This window comes from Vombatus ursinus, unplaced genomic scaffold, assembly GCF_900497805.2.
Source record: "Vombatus ursinus unplaced genomic scaffold, bare-nosed wombat genome assembly UNPS02011369.1, whole genome shotgun sequence".
Lineage (NCBI taxonomy): Eukaryota > Metazoa > Chordata > Mammalia > Diprotodontia > Vombatidae > Vombatus > Vombatus ursinus.
This window is the reverse complement of record NW_020951147.1, coordinates 6,392,311-6,411,059: the sequence shown is the minus strand read 5'-3', so window position 1 is coordinate 6,411,059 and position 18,749 is coordinate 6,392,311. Positions and strand designations below refer to the sequence as shown.

The 18,749-nt window shown below is 43.1% G+C and overlaps 1 long non-coding RNA gene across 1 annotated transcript in view; it reads right to left on the bottom strand.

Moving 5' to 3' along the window:
* The window catches only part of LOC114038820, a 20,917-nt gene extending 7,989 nt beyond the window's left edge, over positions 1-12,928 (bottom strand). Inside the window, exon 1 of the long non-coding RNA XR_003568598.1 lies at positions 12,614-12,928. This is a non-coding gene — a long non-coding RNA (uncharacterized LOC114038820). The remainder of the gene's footprint in view (positions 1-12,613) is intronic.
* Positions 12,929-18,749: the final 5,821 nt, after the last annotated feature.

Below are 18,749 nucleotides of genomic sequence, written 5' to 3'. Positions count from 1 at the left end.
TGTGTGTGTGTGTGTGTGTGTGTGTGTGTGTGTGTGTGTGTGTGTGTAGGTGGTGATAGTCTGGCCAGTGCTGGTCTCCACAGAGGTTAAGAATCATTTCTTCCTCTTCTCTTTGCTGAATTTTTTGGCAAACTATGTGACGGGTGCAGAGTATGTGATCTTTATTACCTATGTCCCCCTCTTGGGCTTCAGTTTCACTCTCCTGAAAAGAGAGCAGTTCTGTCCGTAAGATCCCTCTTGGCTCAAAGTATGCAGGTTTTGAAAGGACCAATAATCCTTCTTTGAAAAATTAAATTAATTTTTTCAATTAATAAGCATTATTCCCCCTCCTCCCCCATTGAACAAAAATTTTTAAAAAAGAAAAGGAAATTTTGACAACAAATGTGTATGGTCAAGCAAAAGCAAATTCCCACATTGGCCGTGTCAAAAAGTTATATCTCAGGGGCAGCTAGGTGGTGCAGTGGGTAGAGCACTGACCCTAGAGCCAGGAGGACCTGAATTCAAATCCAGCCTCAGACACATGACACTCTCTAGCTGTGTGACCCTGGGCAAGCCACTTAACCCCAATTTCTTTACCCCCCCTCAAAAAAAGTTACGTCTCATTCTGCCTCTTGAGCCTATCATCCATCTGAGAGGAGGCGGTTAGCAGGCTTCATCCTGGTTCGTTGTGGTTACTCAGAGTGCCTAAGTCTTTCCAAATTATTCATCTGTATACAGCTGTTGTTAGTGTATCACTTGTTTTCCTGGTTCCACTCGCTTTACTCTGCATCAGTTCATAGATGTCTTCCAAGGTTTTTTTGAAACTATCCCTTTTGCCATTTCTTGTGTCAGTCCACGACATCCATGTACCCTAACTTGTTTAGCCATTTTCCTGTTGGTGGGCGCTTTCTTAGCATCCGGTTCTTTGCTGCCTCAAAATGAGCTGCAATAAATATTTTTGCACACAAGAGCCTTTCTTCTCTTTCTTTGATCTCTTTGGGCATATCAGCCTAATAGCAGCATTGCTGGGTCAGAAGGTATGCACAGTTTAGTAGCTTTCTGGGCATAGCTCCAAATTGCTTTCCAGGATGGCTGGGTCAATTCACAGCTCCATCAACACTGCATTAATGTGCCATACTACTCCCTTCCCTTCATTCTCATTTTTCTCCTTTGTCGTATTTGCCAATCTGGTGGATATGAGGTGGAACCTCAGAGTTGCTTTAATTTGCATTTCTCTAGTTATTATGACATGGAGCATTTTTTTCATATGGCTGTTGATACCTTAGATTCCTTCCTTTGAAAACTACCTATTTGTCTTCTTTGGCCATTTATCTTTTTAAGAAAAAAATTTAATTTTAATTTTTTAATGCAATTTTGTTTTCCAGTTCTGAATTCTTCCCCTCTCCTCTCCACTGAGAAGGTAAGGAAAACAAAAACCCATTACAAATATGTATCATCATGCAAACAAATTCCCCCATTAGCCGTTTTGCCATTTATCTGTTGGGGAACGCTTCCAAAGCAACATATGCTGAGGAACAGGACGCAGGAGTGATGAAGATCAGATTCTAGCGAGATGGGGGAGAGGCCTTGGAGGCCATGGAGCCCACCCTGGGTCCAGAAGAAAGGGCCCTCTCCAACATAACTAGCAAGCAGCCATCCACTTTTTGTCTGTGGGTCTCCAGCGGGGGGCAGCTCCCTACCTCTGGGGGCAGTTAATTCTGATTTTTGTTCATCATTAGAATATTGTTCCTGTCATCTAACTTAAATCTGCCCTTTGCACCTCCCCCCTGTGGTTCCTGGTTCTGCCCTTTCGGGCTAAGCAAAACAAAGCTAATTAATCCCTCCTCAATGGGACAGCCCTTCAAATACTAGTCTAACTTCAAGGAACCACTGCAGCGAGCTTCAGGTGCTTACATACAACTTAAAGTACAGCTTAGGTTTGGCTTATGTCTAGGGGGAGTAGGAAAGGACTCAGGGTACCATATAAATCAGGTATGGGACAGATATTTATTTCCCACACTCAGTGAAATGTTAAAAGAGCCGAGAGACTAATAACTCACGTTGACCAAATGACTTAGAACAGGAGTCAGTCATTTAACTAATAACCGCTATTGCTCTCTGCTTGATTCAGCACTGTGGTATAGTGGAATGAGCCCTGACTCTGGAGCCAGAAGCTGATGTCGTTTCAGTCACGTCCAACTCTCTGTGACCTCATTTGGGGTTTTCTTGGCAAAGATACTGGAGTGCCATTTCTCTCTCCAGCTCGTTTTACAGATGAGGAAACTGAGGCAAACAGTGACGTGACACAGCTTGTAAGTGTCTGAGGTTGGATTTGAACTCAGGAAGATGAGTCTTCCTGACTCTAGGCCTGGGGCTCTATCCATTTCCACACTAGGATCAAATCCCACTTCTGATAATGAATAGCTGTGTGACCTTGGGCAAGTCAGTTGGCTAAATGTTTGTAAAATGAAAGGGATGGCATCTGAGTTCTCTTCCAGTGCTTAGTCTATTTCTATGATCCTGTGTTTAGGACATAAAGCAGTTTTCAGGGTAGCTGATGGGGCATTTTACATTTCATCTCGACTCTACACTATCGTCCGTGTCTTGTGGCAAGAAAAGCCAATGGCTTGGACTCCTCCTTCTGTCAGCGGTTGTTCTCTCTGTACAGAGAAGACACCAGACAGCTCCGCTCTTTGGACATAGGATCTACAGAACCTTTGAGGTTTCCTCCAAACCTGGACATAGCTTCCTACAGAAGGATGCTTGGTCACCTACTGAGGAATGGGAACACCAAGGAGAAATAGCAACCAGACTCAATGAGGTTGCTGAGCTGAGTCCATGCACCGTATGAGGGAGGCTTCAACGTGGGGAAGCGATGCTCATGCCCTGTGCTCATGGGAAGGAAGGAGACAAGAAGCAGTATTGGCCAGTTTGGGAGAGCTACTCGAAGCGAATGAGCTGCAAGTGGAATCTTTTTTATTTTTGAAAGGCCAACTGAGTCGTTGGCTCCTCTGGCCCAGTAGCAAATGAAAGGATTGCATCATCATTTTCAAAGTGCCCACATCTGCCAGCACCGAGCTGCATATGTGGCTGGGTTCAGCCCAAAGCTGAGCTGGCTGGAAGTAGAAAGGGTAACTTTCAACAAGCTCCATAGGATGGCCCTACTTACACCTGAAGGCAGTTATCTCATCCCCATTGAGTTTGTTAGATAAATGAAATGATCCTGTCCTCAAGGGACTTTCTTTTTATCTAGTAACGTCTCAGGTGGCACGATCTTGAGATCCTTCAGCACTCTGGTTCAAACCTGAAGACAGATGCTAGGTGCAGTTCCACCAGAATAGAAGACAATGGGACTTTCACTCCTGTATTCCTGGGGCTTTACCTCCCTGGTTCCAAGTCCAATTATTTTAATATAACAAGCATTTATCCTGTGCCATTCTGTTTCAAGGGGGAAGGATTCCCAGAGGAGAGCCCTGAGGTGGTTTTTGAAGTAGGTTTGGGACACACATTGATGGAGAGAGACAAGGAGGACATTTTCCATAGACAGGATAGCTTCTGTAGAAGAGCAGAACTTGGTAGAGGAATCTGTTGTAGAAGGAATAAGAAGAGAGCTCATATGGGAACGGTCCTGAGAAAAAAAAATGGTACAAGAGAAAGTCGTGAGGGCCAAGCTGAGGTGGATGGAGTTAACCTGAAAGATAATAGGGAACTACTGGAAATTCTTGATTCCATTTTGCCCCTAAGATCAAAGACAAACAGCTCCACATGGCCTTGAAAACCCTTTACAATCTGGCTCCTTTCTGTTTTCTCGGGTTTATTATGTATCATTCTTCTTCATGTACTCCACATTCTGGCCAACCTGGCCTATTTGCTGTTTTTTTTTTTTTAACTTTGCTCTTGATCTCCCGCCTCCGTACCTTTGCACATGCTGTTCCCCAGATCTTGAATGCCTTCCTTCCTCATCTTCACCTTTTAGCTTCCTTTGAGGTTCATTTCAAGTGACACTTCCTATGGGAGTCCTTTCTTGATCTCTTCCCTCAAGTGTTAGTGAGTTCTCTCTCCTTAAATTTACTTAAAATTACTCATTATCTTCTTATTTTTGTATATTGTATTTTTTCAGTAGAATGTAAGCTCCTAGAGGGGAGTAGTAGGTTTTATATTTGTCTTTGCATCTCCAGCACCTAGGACAGTGCCTTGCACATGCTAGGCACTTAAAGGCTTTTTAGCTCTGACTGAATTGAACAGAAGGAGGTGATAGAAACATTGTTTGAGGATAGGACGGTTTCCTCTTCTCTGCAGAACCACAGAGTATGGTGGTATCTACTCTGGGAGCTGGAAGGGGGCAGTTGGAGAGAAGTTGTCTTATGTAGATGTATGCTGTGTCTTATGTATATGTATACTACAATCTAAGAGTTCCCCAAGGACAAGGAAAGGGCCTTCTTCAGTCTATCAGGAGTCAGAGGATGGAAATATGAAACCCAACACGATTTGCCATTAGAGAGACAGGCTAATCCCAAGATTGATGTGAGATTAAATGTGCTTTGGCAACCGAGTGGAGTGATAGATACATGTTTCCATCTCAAGGGACAAGAAGAATCCAACAGAAGAGGCTTGCCTAATCCACCTACTCTTGGAACTCTCTTCCTCCAAGTTTTGTGTGTCACACCCAAGCAAGCCAGTCTGGAGTCTCCTGCTCACTGGAGAAGATGAAACTCTGAACAAAGACAGAGTTTGGAGCCTTCTTCCCAGAACCTGCCATTCCAAGGGCTTAATGTAGCATCCACTGATGCAGACCGGCTGATTGCATGCCTTCAGTGACCACAGGACTTCACACACAAGGACCAGAGAGACAGGGGCTTGAGAGGAAGTCCCGAAAAAGAATTGCTGCAAAACTATTCCCCTGAGTAGAGTAGTTAAAACCCAAGGGGATTGCATCTCTCTCTCTCTCTCTCTCTCTCTCTCTGTCTCTCTCTCTCTCTCTGTCTCTCTCTCTGTCTCTCTCTCTCTCTCTGTCTCTCTCTCTGTCTCTGTCTTTCTCTATCTCTCTCTGTCTCTCTCTCTGTCTCTGTCTCTCACTCTCCTCTGTCTCTCTGTCTCTCTGTTTCTCATCTACCGGTCAGGTCTGGCAGCCCAGAGACTGCTGCTGCCTCAAGCATAGGAACCTACACCTGAGATGTAATATGGATGGTCAGATTGCATCATGGTTCTGCGGGGTTCCAAGTTACGGGCACAAGAATGGATGTTGATGAGGGGATTGGTTGGGTACTCCTTCCCCACCCCCAAAATGTGGCAGAGCAGATCAGTGGAAAGGTCACTCTTTGGAATAATAGGACATAGTTTCAAATCCCATCTCTGCCACTTGCTACACGAATAACTTTGTACCAGTTGCTTAGTCACTGGGGCGCTCAGTTTTCTCATGTGTGAAATGAGGGGGTTGGACCAGGATGGTTTCTAAAATCCATTTCATTTTTAATTCCATAATCCTATGAGCCTCTTGAGGCATCTAGGTGGTGCAGTGGATAGAGTGCTGGGCTTGGAGTTGGGAAAACCCGAGTTCAAATTCAGCCTCAGAACTTCCTAGTTATGTGACCTTGTACAAGTCATTTAACCTCTGTTTGCCACTGTGGGAAAGATGGCAAACTACTCCAGTATCTTTGCCAAGAAAATCCCAGGAACGGAGGTCCACGGGGTCACAAGGAGTTGGACACTACTATAAACGACTGAACAACAACAATGAACCTCCGACTCCTTCCACTATTCTTCCTCGGAACTCCATCTGCAGGGCATGTGGAGGCTCCTTAACAAATCATTTGTACATGACGATTGTTACAGGGGCTGAATATTGTATCTTGGTATTTTTGATTCACGCGGTAAATGTGTTTTGGACTATGATGTGAATGGGTCACTGGGTTAGGAAGGAGATCAAAATCATAACAGGATAGGAACGTTATGAGCCAATGTGTGATAAATTTATGACTGTGCCAAGATCACGGCTGGGCTGAGGAGGAGTTGTGACCTGGATTGTTTGACTCATCCTTTTCTCAATGGAGCTACTCCCATCTCCTGATGCTCTGTTTGAATTTATTCTCTCATGGTTAGCAAACTTCCTTCCACCCCTCTCTTACTCTTCCAGTCCCAACAATACTGAATCCTTGACTGTGCAAGAGTAGCCACACCTTTCTCCAGTTCCCATTTCCCATTCTCTCATCCCCTTCCGGCTCAGCCATGCCCCTACAATGTCTCGCTCAATATCTGCCTGCCTCTTGTGTTGTGCCCCCTGAAACTCCTATTCCATAATTAACAAGCTTCCCTTCACTTTAGACCCTTTCAACTCCCATTCTTTCTATCCTCTGGGACTCACAGAGACCTCTTCTCAGGTGACACTGCATTTATGAAATATTATATGCAAATTTAAAATCCTAGACTGAGGTGAAAGGAAACTGGGCCAAGGTGAGTTTCTGCATTTAAGAAAACTTCCTTAACTATTTGTAGCTACAGCTTCCAGATCCTGTTGGCTGTTATCCACCACTCTCCAGGACCTTCTCCCTCCTTTCTTAACAAGTTCACAGTCTCCCTTTCTACTCCAACTCTTGCCCTCATAATAAGGGATTTCAGCATTCCTCTAATTGTGTTCAGTCAGATACTCGAAACTTCCAGTTCCTCAATCTACTCAAATGCTATGACTCACTTCTCCACTCCACCTCAGTTACCCAAAGGGATGGTCACACCCTTGATCTTGCCATCATCTTTAATGCTCTACTTCCGTGATGAGGAACTCTGAAATGACTTGATCTGATCATCATTTCCTATCATTCCGTCTCTCCCTGTGCCTCACTCCTTCTAACTTAACTCTTTTTTCTCACTGTGCCTCTATTCCCTCAACCCTTGGTACTTTCTCAGGCTATCACGCCTGCTACTGCTCTGCTCCCCTTCCTCCCCAACCATGACGGTCCACAGCTACTTAAACTCTCCATCTTCCATGCTCAAATCCCTCACTTCTTGTCTTTTGCTTCTCCTTCCTGGCTAAATCCCAATCTTGCCTGCCTCCTCCCCTCCCACTCAGGTGCTACTGAACAGAGCTGGAAGAAGACGTTCAGTTGTGCTGATGAGGGCACGCTACAGATTCATCTCAACTGAGCTTTCGCTGCATCCGGACGGTCCTTTTACTCCTTGCTAGCTGATTCTCTATCCTATTCACCACAGTGGCTATTCCAGACCTTCTCTTCTCTCCTCAAGTTGCCCATGGTATCTCCTTTCCCCACTCTCTCAGAAAAAAGATTTCACCTCACACTCTGGAGAGAAAATTGATTCCATTCATCACGACTTCCCTCTTCTTCTCTTCTTTGGCTTCAGTTCTCATCAGATCCCCTGCTTCACTCCAGTCTCAGATGCAGAGGTGGCTCTCCTTGCCAGTGCTAACTTCTCTGCATCCTTGATCCCAGCTCCTTTTTCCTTCTCTATAAGATTGAAGCCTCCATTATCCCTATTTTTTCTTTTCTTTTCTTTTCTTTTTTTTTGGCGAGGCAATTGGGGTTAAGTGACTTGCCCAGGGACACACAGCTAGTAAGTGTTAAGTCTCTGACTTGAGACCAGATTTGAACTCAGGTCCTTCTGACTCCAGGACTGGTGCTCTATCCACTGTGCCATCTAGCTGCCCCTATCTCTATTTTTTCTAATGTTTAATCTCTCCATCTGGGGGGACAAGGCAGAGCCAAGATGGCAGGGAAGAAGTAGGGACTTTCCTGAGCTCTCCCAAATCCCCTCCAAACAACTTTAAAATAAAATAGGGCAAGGAGGAGCACTGGAACTGGTGTGCTTAAGGCTGCAGAGGAGTGGGTACTTGTGATCACTTACAGGCCAAGAGAATAGTAAACATCTCATACCACCTTGGAGGAATTGAAAACTTACAGACCCCCAGAACTAACTCTGAAAACAACTGTACAAAAAATCTGAAGTTTGGGAGAGTGTCCCCTCCATCCCAGGAGCAGAGCCCAACTTTAAAATAAAATTGAAAGTCAAGAAATAGGTTGGAAAAAATGAACAAACAAACACCAACAAAAAAGAATATGACCATAGAAAGTTACTATGATGACAGGGAAGATCAAAACACAAACTCAGAAGAAGACAGCAAATTCAAAACTGCTACATGCAAAGCCTCAAAGAAAAATTAGAATTGGTCTCAGGCCTCAAAAGAATTCCTGGAAGAGCTCAAAAAAGATTTTAAAAATTAAATAAGAGAGGTAGAGGAAAATTTGGGAAAATAAATGAGAGTGATGCAAGAAAATCATGAAAAAAGAGTCAACAGCTGAGTAAAAGAGTCACATAAAATACTGAAGAAAATAACACCTTAAAAAACAGAATAGGCAAAATGGTAAAAGAGTCACATGAAATACTGAAGAAAATAACACCTTAAAAAAACAGAATAGGCAAAATGGTAAAAGAGGCACAAAAATTCACTGAAGAAAAGAACTCCTTAAAAAGTAGAACTGGCCAGATGGAAAAGGAGGTACAAAAGCTCACTGAAGAAATAATTCCTTAAAAATTAGAATTGAGCAAGTGGGAGATAATGACTCTGTGAGACATCAAGAAACAATAAAACAAAATCAAAAGGATGAAAAAAATAGAAGAAAATGTGAAATATCTTATTGGAAAAAAAACTGACCTAGAAAATAGATGGAGGAGAGATAATTTAAGAATTATTGGCCTACATGAAAGCCATGATAAAAAAAGAGCCTAGACATCAGCTTTCAAGAAATTATCAAGGAAAACTGTCCTGATATTCTAGAACCAGAGGGTAAAATCTAAATTAAAAGAATTCACAAATCACCTCTTGAAAGAGATCCCAAAATGAAAACTCTCAAAATGAAAAGCCAATTCCAGAGCTCCTAGGTCAAGGAGAAAATATTTCAAGCAGCCAAGAAGAAACAATTCAAATGTTGTGGAGTCATAGTCAGGATAATACAGGATTCAGCAGTTTCTACATCAAAAGATCAGAGGGCTTTGCTGGAGGGCAAAGGATCTAGGATTACAACCAAGAATCACCTATTCAGTAAAACTGAGTATGATCATTCAGGGGGAAATGGATATTTCATTAAATAGAGGACTTTCAAGCATTCCTGATGAAAAGATAAGAACTGAATAGAAAAATTTGACTTTCAAATACAAGACTCAAGAGAAGCATGAAAAGGTAAACAGGAAAGAGAAATCATAAGTGATTCAATAAGATTAAGCTGTTTACATTCCTAGATGGGAAGATGATACCTGTAACTCCTGGGAACTTTTCATTATTAGGGCATTAGAAAGAGTGTACATAGAAAGAGGGCACAGGGATGAGTTGAATATGATGGGATGATATAAAAAAAATTAAGGGGAAAGAAAGAGGAAGGCCCTGAGAGAAAGGGGAAAGGAGAGGTAGAATGAGGTAAATTATTTCATATAAAAGAGGCTCAAAAGAGCTTATATAGTGGAGGGGAAGACAGGTGAGGTGGGGGGAGCTCTTTAACCTTACTCTCATCAGAATTCCCTCAAAGAGGCAGTAACATACAAACTCAGTTGGGTATAGAAATCTATTTTACAATACAGGAAAGTAGGAGGGGAGGGAGATAAGAGAAGGGGAGGGGGCTGATAGAAGGGAGGGAAGATTGAGGGAGGCAGTAGTCTGAGGTACCACCCCACACCTATCATATTGGCTAATATGACACAAAAGGAAAATGACAAATGTTGGAGGGGATATGGGAAAATTGAGACACTAATGCATTGTTGGTGGGTTATGAATGGATTCAACCATTCTGGAGAGCAATCTGGAACTATGGCCAAAGGACTATAAAACCATGCATACCTTTTGAGCTAGCAATACCACTGCTAGGTCTGTATCCCAAAAGATATGAAAAAACAAAAACAAAAAAAGGAAGAGGACCTATATGTACAAAAATATTTATAACACCTCTCTTCTGGGGGTAAAGAATTAGAAATTGAGGGAATGCCCATTAGTTGGGGAATGGCTAAACAAATTGTGGTATGTGATTATGATGGAATACTATTATACGATAAGAAATGATGAGCAGGACGATCTCAGAAAAACCTGGAAAGACTTGCATGAGCTGATGTAAAGTGAAATGTACTGTGAACAAAGTAACAGCAATATTGTAAGGTCAGCCATGAATGATTTTATAAACCATGCATATCTTTTGACCCAGCAATGCCACTGCTAGGTCTGTATCCCAAAGAGATAAAAAACGAAAAGGAAAATGAACTATATGCACAAAAATATTTATAGCAGCTATTTTTATGGTGCCAAAGAATTGGAAATGGAAGGGATGCCCAGTTGGGGAATGGCTGAACAATTTGTGGTATGTGATTGTGATGGAATACTACTGTGCTATAAGAAATGATGAGTAAGATACTCTCAGAAAAAACTTACATGAACTGATGCAAAGTGAAATGGGCAGAACCAGGAGAACATTGTACACAGTAATAGCACTATAGTATGATGATCAATTGTGCATGACTTAACTATTTTTAGTAATACAAAGATCCAAGACAAATCTAAAAGACTCATGATGAAAAACGCTATCCACCTCCAGAGAAGGAACTGAGAGAATCTAAGTATAGATCAAAGCATACTTAAAAAAAGCTTTCTTTATTATTTTTATTATTATTTCTGTCTTATGTCACAACATGGAAAATATGGAAAAACATATGAAGGGGCAAATAGATGGTGTAGTGGACAGAGCACCGGCCTTGGAGTCAGGAGGACCTGAATTCAAATCTGGCCTCAGGCACTAACTAACTGTGTGACCCTGGGTAAGTCACTTAAACTTGACTGCCTCAAAAAAAGAAAGAAAGAAAGAAAGAAAGAAAGAAAGAAAAACATAGAAATATGTTTCACATGACTGCACATGTATAACCTATATCAAATAGTCTTCTCAATGAGGAGTCAGGGGTGGGAGGGAAGACAGCAGAGAATTTGGAACTCAAAATTTTAAAAAAGAATGTTAAAAATGGTTTTTACATGTAATCGGGAAAAACAAAATATTATTTTAAAAAACAACTCTCAATCTGCTGGAGAGATGCTGCCTATTAACAAACACATTCAAATCTCTCCCATCTTTAAGCCCCTTCATTCTATCTATCTGTCTATCTATCCTGTCTATCTCTCTGCCTGCCTGCCTGCCTGTCTGTCTATTGATCTATTCTCTCTTTTGAGCACCAGTCACAAATCACCAACTACCCCTAGGCAGCATGGCTCATGGGCATGTCAAAATTGGCATATCCAAAGTAGAACTCCTTATCTTCCCCCCAAATTTTCCCCCTTCTGAACTTTCCCTTTTTTGTTGAAGGCACCACCATTCCTTCAGTGTCCTAGGTTTGCAACATTGGTGTTATCCTCAACCCCTCAGTCTCATTTATTCCACATATCCAATGTGTTGCCAAATCTTGTCATTTATATATCTACAATATTTCTTACCAATGTCCTCATTTCACAGAGATACTTCCCTGATTCAGACTGTCATCACCTCTTGTCTGGACTTCTGCAATAGCCTTTTTTTTTTTTTTTTTTAAAAAAAAGATAGTATTTTTTCAATTAGCAAAAATCCTCCTTTTCTCCCTCCCAATCTCTGCTCTGCCCCCAGTTGAGAAATAAAGGACAAAGCCCTTGTTACAAATATATAGTAAGCAAAAAACTTTCCAAATTGATCATGTAAAGAATATGTCTCATTTTGTACTCTGATTCTTTCACCTCACTATCAGGAGGTAGGTAGTCTGTTTCATCCTTAGCCCTCTGGAATTATGGTTGACCATTATGCTGATCAGAGATCCTAAGACTTTCAAAGTTGTTTGACGTTATAATATTATTGTCATTTCCTGGCTCTGCTTACTCCACACTGTATCAGTTCATACAAATTTTTTCAGGTTTCTCTTAAACCATTCATTTCTTATAGCACAACAGCATTCCATCACATTCATATATGATAACTTGGGGTGATCATTCCTCAATTGATGGGGACCTTTCTCTTGCCCTGAGATTCCAATTCTTTGCCAGCACAAAAAAACTATAAATGTATTTAAGTAAAAAAATATGTGTATATATATATATATGTACATACACACACTTAAATATGTATAAATATATTCTTAGAGGATTTTTTGTTTTTGTTTTTGTTTCTGTTTTTGCTTAGGATTAAGCATTCCCTTAATTTCCCCTTCTCCTTTCTCCCCTTTCCCTCCTATTTCCCTGTTAAATAAAATATATTTCTGTATCTGAGTGTGTGTGTGTGTGTGTGTGTGAGAGAGAGACAGAGACAGAGAGACAGAGACAGACAGACGGTTCCTCTACCCCTCCCTTCTTTTTTGTGTAGATTTCCCTTTGTGCACCCATATTATGTGAGATAATTTCCCCTAGCCTTCCTCTTTCTCCCTCCAGTGTATTTCTCTTTGGCACCTTTTCCATTCTCCTTTTAAGAAGAATACCATCACATAACAGAACTACTCCCAGACCTTCTATCTAATTACACTCCCTCTATGACCCTTGATGGTGATAGGGTTCAGAGCGGACCCATGTATCATCTCCCCATAATGCAATGTAGGCAATTTATCCTTGTTTAATTCCTTATGATTATGCATTCATTTTTACCTCGTTATGTTCTCCTTGACTCTTGTCTTTGCGCTTTGAAGTTTCTGTATAGCTCTGGTCTTTTTGTCAGGTATGCTTGGAAGTCCTCTATTTCATTAAAGATCCATTTTCCCCTTGTAGGATTCTTCTCAGTTTTTATGGGTAAGTTATTCTTTGCTTTAAGCCTGTACCATTTGCCTTCTAGAATATCATATTTCAAGCTCTCTGCTCTTTTACAATGCTGGCAGCCAAATCATGAGTTATTCTGACTTTGCCTCCTTGGTTCTTGGTTCATTTTGGGGTTTCTCTCAGGAGGTGATTGGTGAATTCTTTGTCTTTGCACTTTGCCCTCTGGTTCTAAGAAGTCTGGGGAGTTTTGTTTTATTACTTCTTGAAATAGGATGTCTATGTTCTTCTTTTTGGTCATGGCTTCCTGGTAGTCCAGTGATTCTTAGGTTATCTTTCTTTGTTCTGCTTTCTGGGTCAGTCATTTCCCCTCATAAGACAGTTTACATTTTCTTCTGTTTTTTCAGTCTTTTGATTTTGTTTTAGTATTTCTTGTTGCGTTATGTAGTCTTTGGCTCCTATTTGATCCATTCTAATTTTCAGGGAGTTTGTGGCTTGGACAAGGATTTGTGCCTCTTTTTTGTGCCAAGTTGTTGATTCCCTTTCTAATTCTTTTCCCCACAGTTCTCATTTCTTTTCTATTTTCCCTCTAGAGCTTGCAATTTATTTGTAAAAACACTTTTTTAGCTATTTTAAAAAATTCTTGCTTCATCTCTTCCAGAAATTCTAGTTGAGTTTGTGCCCAGGTTGTCTTTTTCTCTGAGGCTTTGCTTGGAGATGCTTTGGAGTCATTCTCTTCTTCTGGGTTTGTGTGGAGAGTGTCCCAGCCACTATAGTAGCTTTCTGTGGAGGGATTCTTTTTTTTTTGTTTGCTCATTCTTCCAGCCTATTTCCTGACTTTGGACTTTATGTAATAGCTGGGCTCTGCCCCACTTCTGCAGGGAAGGTTAGAGCTGGTCTTGCTGCTGCTTTCTTGGGGTATTGGGTGTTGTGTTTTTCCAGGCTCTCAGGCACAGCTCAGGCCGGGGACTCACAAACTTTCAGTGCTCCCAAAATCTGATCTGGGACGAGTCTTATCCTTGTCCCCCATCTGAGCCCTGCAAGTTCCTGTCCTGGATTTGGGTCCGACCAATAAGCCTGTGGGCTCGCCTCTGGTTAGAGTTTCCGTTGGCTGCTCTTGTCCTTGGCCACTATCTGCCATATTAAAGCTCTGTTGGTTCAGAGGGACAGAACTGCAGGCTTCTCTTTGGTCTGGGATTCCTGCCCATGGTTATTCCTCTGCAGGTTTCAGATTGTCCTAGAGGCTGGAACCGTGACCTTTCTCTGCTCCTGGGGTCAGGACCACACATCTGTTGCTTGCTTTTGACCCTGCTCCTTGCTTGGTACGCAGCCAAGGCTTGGGATCTCTCCTCACTCCAGAACATCAGTCCCAGGCACAGATCCCCTCCTCATCCCACTCTGTGTCTGTGACCTCAGACTGGGGAGTGAGTAACAGAGCTGCCAGTTGGTGCCTGTTTCAGCATCCTGCATGAGGTCGCAGTGCTCCAGGATGGGTCTGGAGCCTCGTCTTAACCTGGGGTAAGCCTAGGTCCTCCTCCTTCAATCTCTGTGTTCTGGAGTACTGCTCCATTAGGTACCTCTGGCTAGACCCTCTGTCTCTCTCTCTCTCTTTGGTGACATGGGCTAAAAATATAGCTCATTCTGCCTTTTTCTTGGGTATCCTGATCAGGATTCGGTCTAGAGTGTTTTCTACATGTGTTTGGAGTTTTATGGGGAGGAGCATGTTGTACTTCCGGCCACTCTGTCATGTTGGCTCCACTTCCCCAATAGCTTTCTAACTGGTCTTATGGCATGTCTTTCCCGATGCAGTATGCACAAAAGAAATGTCTGCTGACTGATTGGCAGATGGCCACCCAAATTATTTTCCTAAACTGAAGGTCTGACCGTGTCGTGTCCCTACACAAGTCAACCCTGTGAGGCAGTAGCTATAGGCATATTATATTATCCTCACTTCATACTTGATCAGAGTAGGGAAGGAAGTCGTCTGAGATCACACAGTTGGTAACTGTCAGAGGTTGGTATCTACTGACTGAAGTTCTTTTCACTATCTGAGCATGGTACTCCCCTGCTCAAGAAAATTCCATGGCTCCCTATTACCTTTGTGATGGCATATTAATGCCTTTAAATCCCCTTACAATGTGGCCCCAAGGTATTTTAACCAGCCTGAGAGTGTTTGTACACAATAAGGTTAGAGAAATAGGATAGTCCCAGATTGTGGGATTTAATGCCAGGCAACAGCAAGGTGAAAAAGTCCTAAAACTGTAGCAGTTTGTGTGTCTCTCCCCCATTGAAGAAACTCTGAACATCTCATGGAACATACTCAGAGTTGACACTCCTGGTTTAAGGGAATCACAGGGGGCTTTGGAGGGCCTGCTTCTGAGCATGTGTGACTCATCCCTGAGGAGCAGACACTTGGAGATAATGAAGCCTTCCCTTCTTGGCTGTGGAGCAGGAAGACCTAAAAATTCCATAGATGTACACAAAGGACTCCTAGCCTCCTCCTCCTCTCTTCCTTTCCAGTTGTGAACTGTGTTAAGATTGTTTCGGGCTTCTTCTGAAGAGGTGTGGAAGGAAGGATGGCTTATTCTTAGTGCGGATCCCAACCTCCACGAGGCCGTGAACACGTAACATCTAAGACACATGTTCTGCCCTGGCAAGCAAGACTCAGCCTGGGTTTTTGTTACCTCTTTTGTGTTTGATCTTAGGTGATTAGGCACCTCTCCTGGAATGGATGTGTGCAGGCATAAGAGCCATCTTGTGAGTCTGAGAGGTCCAGAGACTCTGAGTTCTTTTGGGTTGGTGATGACTGGCCACAGGGGAGCTTCTCCATCAGAGAGGACAGCCACTGGAAGGAGGCTGAACCCAGCCTGGCTGTCTTACCAGGGGAGCTTCTCTATCAGAGAGGACAGCCACTGGAAGGAGGCTGAACCAAGCCTGGCTGTCTTACCAGGGGAGCTTCTCCATCAGAGAGGACAGCCACTGGAAGGAGGTTGAACCCAGCCTGGCTGTCTTACCAGGAGATATGTACGAGGAGTCGCTTGGACAGTGCAGAGGTAAGGTGAAATGTAAAATGCTTAATCGGCACTCCTGTGAACTGTGGCATATTCTGACGACACTTAAGTATAGGCTGCCTCACCAGTTGTCACCATAGTTATAAATTAAGTCACTAAATCCTTTAAAAAAGTTTGTTCTTTGTCAAATGTGAGCATGGGATATCTTCATTAAAGGCTTGAAAGTTTTCATAAGATCCCATATTTAGACCTAAAAGGAGCCTCAGAGATCATCTCATCCAACTCTTCCTATTACAGATGAGGAAACTGAGGCACAGGAAGGGAAGTGACTGCAAAGCAGCACTTGGAGGAGCATTGTACCTAACTGAGAACCTTTTCTGAAATATATCCCTGATAAGTGATCCTTTTCTTTCTTTTTTTTTTTTTTTGGCTTGAAGATCTCTTTGTGAGAGGGGATCTTCCTAAGACAGTGCACTCCTTCTGTTTGAATTTCTCAAGATCACATTGGGAAGCATCTGGCAAAGGGAAAGAGTAATGAACTTTCCTGCTAAATCTGGAGTTATAGGAGGTGAATTCTGAATCCTGGCTTGGCCACTTAGTACCCTTGTAAACTGTGACAGATCCCTTCATCTCTCTGGCTTTCAAAGTCCTCATCTTTAAATGACACAGCCAGTGTCAGAAACAGGGTTTAAATTCAGGCCTCGACACCAAGACTGACTCTACTTTTGATACCTAGCTCTTTCATGGAGATCAAAGAGGGGCTGGCGATCCAATGAGGTAGCCCTCTAACGGTGGTGTGACTTGGGGGGGACAGTGGAGAGTGGAACCCTCTCTGACCCAATCATGGAAAGGCCTCTGGCTCAACAGTCTCCTAAGCTTAGTTAGCCTTTGGTAGCCTTTGAATTGGGCAGTGGGGCTCTCATGGAAACCACTTCTGACAATAAATTAATCAGTCATTCAATCAACAAACATTTATTAAGTGTTTACTCTGTGACAGGCACTGCCTTAAATCCTGGGGTACAAAGAAAGGTGAAAACACAAATCTGCGAATCCTGTTATCATTAGGGGTCATATCAGGGAGTCTAACTAGACAGAGGGGCAGCTAGGCGGTGCAGTGGAAAGAGTAGTGGGCTTGAAGTCAAGAAGATCTGAGTTCAAATTTGGGTTCAGACACTTACTAGCTGTGTGACCCTGGGCAAGTCACTTGACCCCTATTTGCCTCAGTTCCTCATCTGTAAAATGGGGACACACTGGAAAGGGAGAGGAAGAGGAATACCCCAGGCTGAAAGGAAAAGGAGGAAGAAGGTTAGGGAAAATTGTCCCATATACTTGGCATACTCAAGTGGATGCACAGACTCCTGGAGGAAGGGGGAGCAGGAGTGGAAGCCCCTCGAACCTCACTCTCATCTGAACTAGTCAAAGGAGAGAACACACACACACACACACATGCATACACACACACAGAACTGGGTACAGGAACACTTCACTTAAAAAAATAAGAGGGAGAAGGGAAAACGTGGTAGATTAAGGGAAGGATTAGTCTAAGCAAAACAAAGTAAGGATGTATAAAAATAGTTATAACTTTCTGGGGTGGCAGAGAATTGGAATCTGAGGGGATGTCCATTAGTTGGTGGACGGTCAACACAAGTTCTGGTAAATGAGTGTGAAGGAATGCTATGTTCTGTAAGGAATGGTGAAGGGGGTGGTTTCAGAGAAACACGGGAAGACTTGGATGACTGGTGCAGAGTGAAGTGAGCAGGACAGGAGGACAGTTTCCACTGTGACAGCAATGTTATAAAGTCAAACAGCTTTGAAAGACTTAGGAACTCCAATCAGTGTGATGACCAGCTACAATTCCAGAGGATCAGTGACGAAACAGGCTGCCTGCTTCCCAACAGCGAGGTAAAGGAATCAGAATGCAAAGTGAGACTAATATATTTTTTGGACGTGGCCAATGTGAAAATTTGTTTTGCTTGACTATACATGCTTATAACGGGAGTTTTGTTTTTCTTTCATTCTCAGTTGAAGGGGGTGGATTCAGGGTGGGAGGGAGAGAAAGTGGATTTTTACTGATTGAAAACAACAAAATACAAAAAAAAAAAGAGCCACTGACACACTGGACAGCATGCAGAGGAAGGCACCAAGTGCGTCAAAGGGCCATGCATCTGTATCACACATGGATCTGCTGAAAGAACTGGCGATATTTAGTCTGGAGAAGAGAAGATTAAGGGTGGGGGAGGGATGGGGTGGGGAGGACATGAGAGTTTTCCTGTGGAGGAAGGTTTAGGCTTATTCTGTTTGGGCCCAGACGGGAGGTCTAGGAACAGTGGGGGAAATTACAAAGAAGCTAATTTAGGCTGGATGTCAGGAAAAACTTCCTAACAATGAGAACTGGTCTTAGCAGGTAGTGACTTGCCTCTCTAGAGAGCTGCCTAGCACATGTCAGGTAGGTGATAGTGGGGATCCTTTTTGGGTTGGAGCAGATGAGGCTGGGGCACCTTCCCACTCTGGAACTTCTCCGATTCTATGATCTTGCTGCCTGCTCCCTGGTTCTATTCAGAAAAGAAGGCTCCTACAGTGTTCAGTGGGGGCTGGTGTGGTGCCTGGGAGTTGGGAGCAGAGGCTTTTTTCCTGACTTGGCCTGCACAGGAGCGGGAAGCAGGGGCCCAGGCTCTCACGTGAAACTCCCTTCTGCTGCCACGTTCGCCTGTCTCTGGCAGATTGAGATGATGAGCTCAGTCATGGAGAGGAGAGAGAGCAGGCTTCCTGCCAAATCTGACTACAAAGGCAGCTATAGTCTACAGAAGAATGCTGGTACCCAGAATCTGTGGCTAAGTTCTTGCCAGACACTGCCTCCCCTGCCAACACCGACTCCATCTTTCCCCCCATCTCCCTAGGGATTCTGAAGTCCACCATGAAGGAAGAATCAGGCCTCCCCTCACTCTGTCAGACTATCAAGGCATGAAGCCTGGGGCTTCATGTAGGAGGGCCTCCCTGAATCCTTTCAGAACAACTCAGAT